Raw genomic sequence first — 13,083 nt, forward strand, 5'->3', positions numbered from 1 at the left:
TGCAAAAACAAAATTATTAGACAACATATCTATATGTGCAATATACTTTACTACTCATTTGATTCAAATGTTTATCAAAAAGCCGACTGCATACTTTTACCATCAACTGATTGCAGATTTTAATTTTTTTGGCCTTTTGTTCATTGTAGAAAAATTAATAGTGACATAAGAAACAAGGGTGCATTCCTTTTTAGGCAAGTTTCTATTATTATATACGTTCTTCCTTACTTTTAAGATTTGAATTTTCTAAATATCTTTTAGCCTTCCTATCTTTACAGACTTTCTACTATTTCACCAATTGAGAAAGGACGAGTAAGAATGAAAAACAGAAGAAGACATGTTGATATCTTTTTCTCTTTGTCTTGCTAAAGTTCTTTTCTCTAAAATCCTTTAAGACCTTAAAAGTAATCACTTCTATAAAGAGAGCTTGTAATTGTTTTACAATATATGACTTTATTACCAACTTGATCTTCTTTAGAGAAAGAAAAAAAATGGGGAATTGTAAGATGAAAGATTGCCCATTGTGTTGCAATTTTTTTGTTTTCTTGCTGATGCTTAATTTTTTCTTCTCCATATGTTTTCTACTGTCAGGGATTTTAAAATGAGCTCAAAAGTGGAGAATAAGAATTACTAAAGACAAGAGAAATGGATATTTGGTGCTTTTCATTTGAGAAATTCACTGGAAGATATGACTTCTCAGATTAATGGTAAATTCTAGACTAGCAGTCCTTGAATTGGAGTCTTTACCTTCGTCATTTTGAATAAATATAAATAAAAGAACTTTTCAATAGCCTTTTTAACGGCTAAGATTGAGAAGGATGATAATGTTATTGATGGTTGTTACCACAAATGACTGTAGTTGTAGCGAAGACTTATCTTACTGTCAGAGGCGGATCCAGAATTGAAACTCTATGGGTTCAACTGTTAAGGCTTTTAGCATTAAACCTATTATACTTATTAAGTTATGGGTTCATGTCTACTATCTATTGCAATTTTAGTGACGTTATACACATAAATTTATAATTCGCTTCGAAAGTTATGGGTCCAATTGAACTCATAACTAAAGTGGTATATCCTCCCCAGCTTACTGTCAAATTGATTGATGGCAATGATTTACTTGGTTGTTCGAATGACTTAATTCTAGATGTGGTATTTTGTTCCAACATATCGTGAGTCTCAATATATTGATATGATTTCCTTAATCAAGATTCCAGCAGCCATTAGTCAAGTTGTTATTACCTTTAATATCTTATTCGTTCTGTGTCTCTTCTAGGCACATGATGTCTGAGCAGGGGTTGAATCCGTTGTTCCCAATGGAGGATATTGAAGTAATGAGCATTTGAAATGGCAGGCTCAAACAAACTACAGAAGTTGTTTTCTCTTTCAAGCCTCATGACTTTAAAGGATTCTCCTTCCATTTCTTAAAGCATTTGCAGGGTGATGATATGCACCTTTTATGAGTTTGAAATAGATTTTTACTTTTTCCTTGTGGAGGGAGAAAATAAGGTATAGAAACAAAGGGAAATCCTTTTTGCTGCAAGATTCATTCAACAAGATGATGGTTAGCTCTCTGCCTATCAACAACATTTGTTGGTCATCCTGCCCTTGAAGATATATTGGAATTTCAATCATCTTAATCACACCTTTCATTTTTCATTCTTAATCGCTCATCTTTTTAATCATTGTTGCAGTATCAAATCAGACTAACTATATTTTTTCTTCTTTAAATTGTGTACCAGTGCCAGTGGGTCGATGTGGATTAACAAATGGCGCTTGAGTCCGAGTTCTTTACAGTGTACATTATTCACTTGTATCAAAGCTTTTCAGTATGGTTTCCATATTTTGATCAACTTGAAAATTTATATCAGAAGAGTATGATAGTAATAAGTGACAGGGATGCAAAAAATATAGAAAGTTGTCCTCAACTTTTAGTTAGAGGTTGAAGATGAACTTCCTAAGTTGGACACTCAATTGAGCCTCTTTACAAGCTAAATCTTTAGCGACAGAATCTTGAGGGAAGACAGCCTCTTAAAGAAATGGTTCTGTTCTTGGAATTTTTCATGAAAATATCTTTTTGCCTAGGAATAGAAAGAGTAGGAGATGAGTAAGAGGACTAAGAGATTTGGAGACTCCTTAAGAATAGTCAGATTTGACATAGATGATGAAGACTTCAGTAAGAGCCGGAGATACCTCAAAATGATATGTTAAACTCTTCAGCGATCACATAAGAGACGCAATGACTGTTACTCTTTTTTGCAGTAACCTACTTCCATTGTTTTGTTGCTGAAATAGTCTAAAGTTTTGAACTTTAGATTTATTTCTTTTATGAGACTCTACGCATCTAAGTTTTTATTAGTTACTGAAGGTGTTTCACAGTCTTTGAAATAGTTTTTTTTTTTCTGAACTTTAGATTCTTGATGTTCCTTTCTTCTTTTTATGTGACTACAAAAGCTGAGTTCTTTGTGTGTTAGTTAAAACTTTTGAACTTTAGATTTATTTCTTTTATTAGTTACTGAAGGTGTTTCACAAAAGCTGGCATTCAGATATTTTTTTTTGAACAAACAGGAAATATATATATTATTCCCTCCGGTCCAAAATAAGTGATTTTTTGGATGTTTTCACACAGATTAAGAAATCCACCTTTTAGCATTAATTAGCAATGGAATTGACCATATTAACCTTTACTATCTAACATAAATACTCCTAACACATATTCCAACACTATTTACTCCAAGGACAATATAGGAAAAAAATAATTAATTCATTCTTGAAATCTGGAAAAATCACTTATTTTGGACCACAAGAAAAAGGCCAAAAATCACTTATTTTGGACCGGAGGGAGTAATAATTAAGGAGGGTTTAGTACATTGTTCGCATACTTAGTGTCTCGAAGAACATTTTGGTTACCTAGGCTTGCCAGAATATTACAAGCATCATAAGAAAGTAGTTAAACAAAAATACATTGTCCTAGTGGTTCATTTTCCACAAAACATTTTACATAAGATGGAGCTTCAACAAAAGTCTTCATACCTTCCCGTTAATCCCTAGCTTTTCTTGCCATGTGATGAGCTGCATTATTCCCTTGCTTGAATGTGTGCTGGAAGATTATCTCCTTCTGCTGGTGCATTAACCACCTGCATTCATTAACAATATCATCATAAAGTCTACTTCCCTGAAGGATAGCCTTCACAGAATCTGATTCTATTGCAAGCGGGTATAATCTCCATTCCTTAGCCATTTTGAGCCCCTCTAGTAGAGCCTTTAACTCCCTTCTAGTGATCCACCTGCATATGATGGTTTACCAAATCCCACAATCCAGTGTCCTTTGGTATCCCTGAAAATACCTCCCAATCCACATTTTTGTGTAACATTGTCATAACTAGCATCTATATTAAGCTTAGTCCATCCTTTCGGTGGTTTGTGTCATGCAATATTAATGTGAATTTTTGGAGGAGTGAAAATACTTTTTTCGGTGAGGAGTTTATATTCAATAGCCTTTTTAATAATAAAATCACCATTGATTGAGGAAGTGGTGTTATTATGATTGTTATTGTTTCTATTTATCCAAGTATACCAAATAATGAAAGGGAAGGAAAGGTCTCACTTTATGAAATTGTTCCTAATTGGGTAGTTAAAAGACTTCATTTGGTTTAGCCAGTGATCACCTGGTGCTTTGTAGTAGTGGTGTCACCCAACCTTATCCCAAAAAGGTTTGATTGCCTTGCAGCTAAAGAAAATGTGGAGTATAGATTCCTCCTCGTTATTTATGCATACCGGACACATTGGATCTACGTTTAAACCAATTCTTGCCAGGTATTGTCTACAAGGAATCCTATTATGGAGGCACTCCCACAAAAAGAATTTTATTTTGTTGGGACAATTGATCTTCCAAATCCATTAGAAATCCAGAGGGTTGTTCTTTGGAGGTTCTAGTAAGTTAAAGCAAGATTTGGTTGTGAAAAAACCTTTGGTAGTTAGTGACTATATAGGAATGTCACTTATTGGAATTTTTCCCCGAATTCTAACCTTGTTAATAATTTCCTTAATGTTGTTCGGGATAATAAGGGAAAGTTTATCAAATTCCCAATTTTCCCCATTGAATAAGTCATTTATTTTTATGGATTGTTCTCTTTTTTGGAGTGGTCCTTCCACTGTTGCTCTAAGATTTCCTACACTTGGGATCCAATTGGTTTCCCAAATATTCATGTTAGAGAGGATGTGGGGGGACCAAGTAATTCCTTTAGAGCATGACTCCCAACCCTTTTTAATGCTCTTCCAAATAAAAGAATTTTTATTATTGGCATTACTAGAAGCATAGGAAGAGATTATTAAAGTAGCCCAAGGAGAGGTAGGATTAGTGAGCATTCTCCAAACCATACTATCTAATGTGCATAAATTCTTTGAAGTTGCACTATGTATACCTAGACCACTATTTAATTTTGATTGGCAAATGGTAGACCAACTAATAAGGTGAATTTTTTTCTTCTCATTTGTAGACCCCCAGATGAAATCTCTTTGCACCTTGTCGATTTTATTGAGGATCTTTTTTGGAAGTAAGGTATATTGCATATAGTGGTTTGGTATTGAATTTAAAAAGAATGTGAGAGAGTTGTTCAAATATTGGTCAGGTTGACCTTAGTGCATTAGATAGACCCTTGCAAGAAATTGAGATTAAAAGGGCTATTTTTTCTTTCAAGCCTTTTAAAGCTCCGGGACCAGATGGACTCCACCCTTTTTTTTACCAAAAATATTGGAGTACCATAGGCCCTTCAGTTGTGAAACTTTGTAAGGACATTTTTAGCTGTCAAGTAATCCCTCCTATTATTAACAGTACTTATCTTTGTCTAATATCCAAAATTCCAAATGCAAACAACATTAGGAATTTTAGGCCAAATTGGACTTTGTAACACCATTTACAAAATAATCACAAAGGTTCTAGCAAATAGGCTAAAACCATTGCTAGATCACCTAATTAGTCCCTTCCAAGCTAGCTTCATGAAAACAGAAGAGCTTCTGATAATGCAGTCATTATCCAAGACCTAGTTTCAAATCTAAAAAGATTAAAAGGAAAGCAAGGTCAAATGATCCTCAAAATTGATTTGGAAAAGGCTTTTGATCGTCTTGAATGGTCCTTTATGCATCATACCCTTCAGTACTTCAAATTTCCTCCCAAATTCTCAAAACTTCTATTAAACTGTATTTCAACTAGTTCAATATCAGTCCTAGTAAATGGCTCCATTACAAACTCTTTTGAGCCAATTAAGGGAATTAGGCAAGGGGACCCCATCTCCCCCTATATCTTCTTCCTTTGTTTGGAAATGCTTTCAAGATATATACACTATCAAGTAGATATAAGGAATTGGGATCCAATAACCACGGGGAGGAAGTGTCCAAATTTTTTCCACTTGTTCTTTGCAGACGATCTCACTTTGATGGCCAAAGCCAATAAAAAATCGTGTAACACCATCAAGGGAGGTCTAGACTATTTTAGTACTATTTCTGGGCAAAAGATTAACCTTTCCAAATCAAAAATTATGTTTTCAAAAAATTATCCTGAATCTATCATAAAAGATATTACTCACATACTAGGTATTAAAAAAGTGAGTCATTTGGTACCTACCTAGGATTTCCAATATTAAATAATTTCCTTAGGCCAAGGGACTACAAATTCATTGTTGATAAAATGAGATCCAAACTAGCTGCTTGGAAAATGAAATTCATTAATATAATATGTGAGAGAAGTTGAAGTAATTGGCTAAAGACAACTTGAAACGACAACAAAAAATTCCATGATTAACATACAATTCATTGACTTCTGAATTGAGGTCTTTTTATTACTGATAGTTATCTTAGTCTTTGTAATCAATTCTGAATATTATATACATGTTCCTTGATTTGAGATCTGGCCTATAATATTTTATATAGATCTGGCCTTTATATTGACGACTGTGTAGCAAACAAATATAATTCATTGTGATAAATAAAGTGGATCTATTTAGTTTTATTTTATGTTATAAATTAATTCGAAAATGTGAATGTATTTTTTTAGATTTCTTCCTTTAATGGTTTTTGGTTGTCTTGTCTAATCTCTTTGTTTCTTTTTCTTCGATATTTTCTTTCGGTTGCTAACTCAACGGTAGAGTACTCGGCTTTTAAGTGCGGCTACACTCCACTTTACTTGAGATTCTGTTATTTATGGCTTGAATTATTTTCTTGTATTTTATAGGAAACTCATAATCCCTATCAGAGGTGGACGGACACTATGGGTTGAGGGGTCACCGACACCCGGTAACTTCGGCAAAAACTCCCGTATATTTGCAAATGTCTTCAAAAAATAGTCAGATATTAGCATAAGTCCCCGTACCAATCTTTACAAGCAGTGATAAATTTATATTGAATGTTATGGTTCCCCCGTGACCGCCAATTCCTGGGTCCGCCTCTGATCCCTATAAGTTTGGAAAAATCCATTGTTCTAATAGATTTGGGAGAGGAAAACTTATTGTCCTGTGAGGATTAGTCTTCGTGGTCGCAGTGTATCAACGAGTTCTCATAGAATTGCGAAGGAGAAATGGCAGCTGATGGATCCTTAATCGCGTTTTGGTGTATGTCATGTCGCGTTCGCGGAGCTTTGGTATGTTTGGAAATCGCGTTCGCATGGTCCTTATCGTGAATGCGTAAGGCATTTTTTTGGGCAGTAGAGTTTGTTCTTCGCGATCGCGAAGGAAGTCCCGTGATCGCGATGGGTATGTATGTTCAGTGAATTATAAGTACTCTATTTTCGAAGGTTTCAGACATTTTAGCATGTTTTGAGTTGAGGACCTCGGAATGATGCAATTTTCACCATATGGATTGGGTAAGCATTCTTGACTTGGTTTTGATTATATTTCATGAATCTATCTTTGTTTTTGGCATTTGATTAATGATTTCAAAAGAGAAATTGGGGGGTTTTGTCTAAACTATCCTAAAGTAAATTTTTTAGGTTTGAACATCGATTCGGAGTCGGATTTGAGAGAAATTACTATGGATGGACTCGTAATTGAGTGGGTTATCAAAAATTATAAGTTTTATCGGGTTCTGAGGTGCGGGCCCGAGTTTGACTTTTTGGTGGACTTCGAGTTATTGATTAAATATACGACATTTATCATTTAGGATTATTTCTTTGAGTATTATTTGATGTTTTTGAGTTGCTTTTGGCTAGTTTCGATCCCCTCGGAGATTGATACGTGCAGGATGGCACTTCTAGAGTATTGTTTGCCTTGCTCGGTATTGTTTTGGCTTATTTGAAGTAAGTATCTTATCTAAACTTGGTTGAGACACTAGTTGCCTGAATTATTTGTGATAGCTACGTGCTATAGGTGCGCACATGTGTGGGGTTTGAGCCCATGTGCTAACACCGGGGGTATCTATCCATGCTCAGGTTGTGCTTAGGCTATGATAAGCCTAGAATTTATTGTTAATCTTTAAGCTATGATGTTTCTCATATTTGTAATATTGTGTGAACTATTTGAGCCATGTTTGACACTACATAGAGGTTTAACCATTGAATGAACTTGATAAATGCCATTTTTATGATAAAATTGCTAATTTGAGCTATGATAGTACACTTTACACATGCCTACACTTTAGCATGTTATTATACCAGTCCAAAAACATAAAATCTGATAATTATTCATCATATACATGTGTTCTTGTATACTTGCTTTTTGTGATATGATTTGGACTGGATGCATGTAACCACAACGGGTGGATTGTGTTGTTATGCTTGCAACCATGCCGAGCGGATTGTGTTGTTATGCTTGTGACCGCGCTGGGCGAATTGTGTTGTTATGCATGTGACCACATCGGGCAGATTGTGTTGATACACATGTGATCACGCGGGGCGGATTGTATTATATCTTGTGACCACGCCGGACGAATTATGATATTGAGCCTATCACCATGCCGGGATGGTAGCATGTCTAATTGGTTGTACTTGCGTGTGGATAAGGATCCATCCTCATAGGGTCACCCTCTCATGTTTCTCTCTTGATGGTGTACACGCGAATTATGAGAAACCGACGGGTTTCTGGTTGATGTGAGCTCTGGGAGAGCTGGTTACTGTTATTTGATTGGGTTGCGTGCCGCAAGGAACTGTTATTTGGTTATTGCATTTCATCTTTACTTGTAATTTCCTTGACTGTTTACCTAATTTTACTTGCATATCTTTCTTATATGTTAGATTGTTGACTGAGCAGAATACTTTAAAACAAAGAATTGTGAGCATCAAAGTGGTTTTACCTGGGATTTCATGATTTGATCATATATCTGTTCTATACTTGTTGAAATTATGAACTGCACAAGTGTTAGTGAGTATCATCTATCTTTCTTGCTTCATTTACCTTGCTGAGGTTAATTAGGCTACTTATGGAGTGCATGGTGTCAGTTGTACTCATACTATACTTTTACATTTTACGTGCATATCTTGAAGTTTCTGCTGCTGTGTATAGCGGGAGCTGGCATTGAAGATGTACCCGCATTTCATTTATGGCTATCACATGTCCTTGGTAGCTTTAGATTTGAATTCTATTTATGTACAATCCAAACAGATGTTGCAATTATTTCAGTTCAGTTTTTTTGCAAAATCTAAGTCTTAGTGGCTCATGATGTGTACTACCAATCCTTGGGATGTTGTATAAAATTTCAGTTATTTCATCATTTATTTCTCATTAATCTTATTTAGAATATGTTGATTGTCAATTGGCTTACCTAGCAGGTTGGGTTAGGTGTCATCATGACTAGTGGATTTTGGATTGTGACAAGTTAGTATCATAGCTCTAGGTTTATAGATTCTATGAGTCATGAGTGAGTTTCTAGTAGAGTCTTGCAGATCGGTATGATGACGTCCATATCTATCTTCGAGAGGCTACAACACATTTAGAATAAACATCCCATCTTTCTTTTCTTATCGTGCGACATTGATTCAGCTTGAAGCATATCTCTTTGAATTCTTTCCACTAACTTGTATGTTATGTGAGCGTTCGGTATCGGTTGTGCACCGACGGCTTGTGATTCCATGGACATGGGGTGCGAGAGATGCTTTCTGTGTTTTGGGTGATAGGTCAGTTTGGAGGACTTGAGGCCGGGTTTTGACCACGCTTGGGCTTGGTGGTTTCAGTTATGTGAATATGTGCTTTTGGACTTATATGTCCGGTAGTGCCTCTATTAGTGGAACTTATGGCTCGGTGAGTGGTTGGATGGCTATGTGATGAGTATGACATGATTGCGGTATGCCTTCAGATGGTTTGGATGTGGCGAGAAGAGTTTTCTTGTGATATGGAAAGGACTATTGGATGCTTGAATTCTGTCTTGATGTGTTGTACAATCTCGAGTTATGATCGTGTTGAGAGATCTTTCATGTTGTTTATATGTAGAACAAAGTAGATTTTTATGTCTTGTTGATGAGTTCAGACTTAGGAAGATTAAGTAATTGCGTAGTAGTTATGACTGTGAAAGGGTATAGAGAGATGTCAGTTTGAGGCAAAGCAGGTGGGTCATCACCTGCAGGGTAATCTATGGATGTGTGATCCTTATGATATTGTGTGGAGAGTTTCTTTCTACCAGTGGGTTATATATGTTGCGATTTGAGTTTGGATCGACTATGAAAGTTGACCTGACTGTCACAAAGATAAATGCGATCTTAGCAGATGATTTAAGGCATTTTATGGGTTGTGTTGCAGGAGCTTGTGAAGGATTTTGTTGAATCTCACTGCGGGATTATGGCAATAATAGAGTATTGGTATTGTGAGTTATCGAATATTTTATTCTATGGCTTGAAGCCAAGTGGGGGAGTCTACCATCAACAATTTGATTGTATGGTTATGTGTTATACTGGTTTTGGTTTGAGGAATACTTATGAATCAGTTATGGCTTGCAGAAATTGAGATCGAGGATGACTCGAGTAACAAAATTTCTGGATATGGGTTATATTACACTTTATGAGTATATGAAAATCATGGAATGATTTGAGTTGTTATTCGTGATGAATGTAGTGCGCATCGGGTAGGAATTTACTCGGTTACTTAAAGGTGTGGATTACTTCTTTGGGTGTTATTGTGCTAATGGGACATAGGTTGTTTGACCCGTTTAGCGGTGCAATTGAGATTTGAGCAGAGTAGATGACTCTCGAGAAGGTTCTAAAGAGTTTAAGATCTATATGAAGCATTTGAGGATTTTTCGAATTTGTATATGGCTAAGATCTGAGATTTGAATTGGATGTGTCGGTACTCGCGGTATTTCTGTATCATTATGGATTTTATATTTCGGTATTAGAGAGATTAAGGAAATAACTTTAGATTCACATAAGGTCATTGTATCTCAAGTGCAGTATTTTGGGTGCTTACGAGGGGATACAGTAGTTTATGGGCTTCAAGGTGTCATGGTTTCATGCTAGGATCTTTTGTGGTAAGCTTTTGTTAAGGGTCGTAGTGTGCTGGCAAGGAAAAATATTAACTTGAAGGCAATTTAGAAGAAACTCAGAGGAAATAAGACAGATTGGTAGTAGGTTGGATCAGTATGGTAATGATATGCTCAGTTCTTTTGGTTTTTACAATGTGATTAGCTTTATAGGTGTTTTGTGGCAATACTCTTGGGTTTGGCGACCTGCGTGACTTGGTTGACTTAGAGTGATTCAGTTCTTATGGCTTGGTTACACACATATGGGTTTCGAAGTGTTCTCGATGATCTCTTCCACAACTTGAGATAGATATTATCTACAGGTATGAGGGGTATGCGGTGTGTTATTATTTTCTCCTAGATGGGATCAAGCGGAAGGTTTCTGATTGATCTGGTATGTAATCTTCTTGTGACTCAGTGTTGATAATGAGATTCTCGTGCTTTTCACATCATGGCATGATAGATGCGGTGCGTCCTGTGGGATTGAGAATTGCATGTACAAGGTGACGGTTCAGTTTTGGAGAGAAGATCATGAATTTTGAACAATATGGACGGTTTCATATGTTTAGATAAATGCTACTACTACTTGGTATTGCTTGAGAAAGGGTGTGCATTTCAGAAGTTGCACTGTGTTTTAACTTACAAATGTTTTATTAGTACTGCAGTAATCGTGTGGTTGAGCGACAACTGATGTTCAAATTTTGCCATGTGGCACAGGGGAATTATAGAAGTATTTCTCGTAGGATGATTGTGTATGAGAGATGTATTAGTTATTCGAGTGGTGGAATTGGGATCGGCTATGGTGGTTCATGTGTTTTATGGATTTAAAGACTATGAGTTCTCAGAAGCAAATTGTTTCGTGGTTGTGGACTGTGAAAATGTGGCCAAAATTAGCCAGAAGGTAGTATGTGTTATGGTTAGGTCATTGTGGACTTTTGGAGGGATATTTATCCATTTAGGGATGATCGGAGTTGATTTGGGGGCCCATTGGTAGACCAAATGAGGATGTGTACTCTTCACTGGGTCGAATTTGTTGACTCAAAACTATTAGTGTTGAGGGGTGTGTCATTCGGTTAGAGTTGAGCTTGTTCGTGTTATGATATGTTCTATGTGTTACTCTTCTATGCTAAGAGGGGTTGCGATTTGTTGGTTATATGCACACATGATGCGGTTCTATTTGGGCCTTGTAGCAGAAATTCAAGCGAGATGGTTATTGGGGCGTTGAATGGTTGATTGCGCCTTGGTTATGGTCTTTCCGGCCGGTGATATATTGTGTTATTCGCTTCTCCATGGTTACGGTCATTTACTTTATATACTCGATATCGAATTGCATGTGGTTGTTGATTTTGAGCATTGTGGCTTGAAGTATTTCATATGGACCAGTGTTTGGATGGGGTCACGCATTGCAGCTGGGTTATGATAGGATATGATCCTTTGTGATAGATTCGTGTGTTTTGGTTCTACTATGTGTGATGGGTTCATAGCATTCCGTTTGTGGTGGCATTTGTTGGGCTTACGAGACGGTTCTCTCATTTGAGTCATTTTCCATATTTGAGTACATTTGAATTTGGGTACATGGGCTTATTGGTGCACGGATTGCACAGTTTGTGGTCTTAGGTTGTATTGGTGTGATGTGTCAATAGAATAGTTGTGTTTGATGAGATGAGGTCATTGGACCTAGATTGGGTGCTATCGGATTTGCTTACAATATGGTTGGAAGAACAATATCGGAAGTCAGCTTAGAATTTGACTTTGATTTTGACGGACGAGAGAGAGCTCCATGACTTGTTAATCTGATGAGTGGTTATGAGCTTTTGCATGTTTCATTCATTGTTGGTAGTGTATGAAGGGTTGGAACAAGGTTTTAGTTGATATGAGGTTTGTTACAGATGTCATGCTTGTTTTTGGGAAGCTAATGTGATCACAAGTTACTGCTGTGGGCATGCGAGTTATGTGGTATATCGTGTGATTACATCTTGGGTTATGGTTATGACTTGACATAGTTTGTTCAGACTTATACAGTGTGCAGACGCGAGATTTAGTTCTTGTAAGGAATTTCAGATGTTGGAAATTGGGTTCCAATGTTTATGGTCTAAGGTTGAATGAAGAATCTTCGATTATATTAAGTTGACAGACTTATATAGATTAGAGTGATGTGGGATTACCCCCGGGTATGTGCATGGTAAGGTTACACAGTGATTTGACGACTTTGGAACAACTCTTGGGCTAAAACAATTAGGCTCAAATACAATCAAATTGTAGTAACTAGAGTGCAAAATGTAACTAAAACACGAGCTCCTAGCCTACCATTACCACGCCGGGCATATTGTGTTGTTATGCATGTGACCACGCTGGGCAGATTGTGTTGTTATGCTGGTGACCACGCTGGACGGATTGTGTTTCTATGCCTATGACCACTTCGGGCGGATTGTGATATAGCATGTGACCATACTGGGCGAATCCATCACATTGAGCTTGTGACCATGCCGGATGGATTATGATATTGAGCCTGTGACCATGCCGAGCTGGTAGCACATTGAATTGGCCGTGCTTGCGTGTGGATAAGGATCCATCCCCCTAGGGTCACCCTCTCATGTTTCTCTCTTGATGGTGTACACGCGGATTGTGAGAAACCGACTGGTTTCTGGTTGA

Source organism: Nicotiana sylvestris, chromosome 5, assembly GCF_000393655.2.
Source record: "Nicotiana sylvestris chromosome 5, ASM39365v2, whole genome shotgun sequence".
Lineage (NCBI taxonomy): Eukaryota > Viridiplantae > Streptophyta > Magnoliopsida > Solanales > Solanaceae > Nicotiana > Nicotiana sylvestris.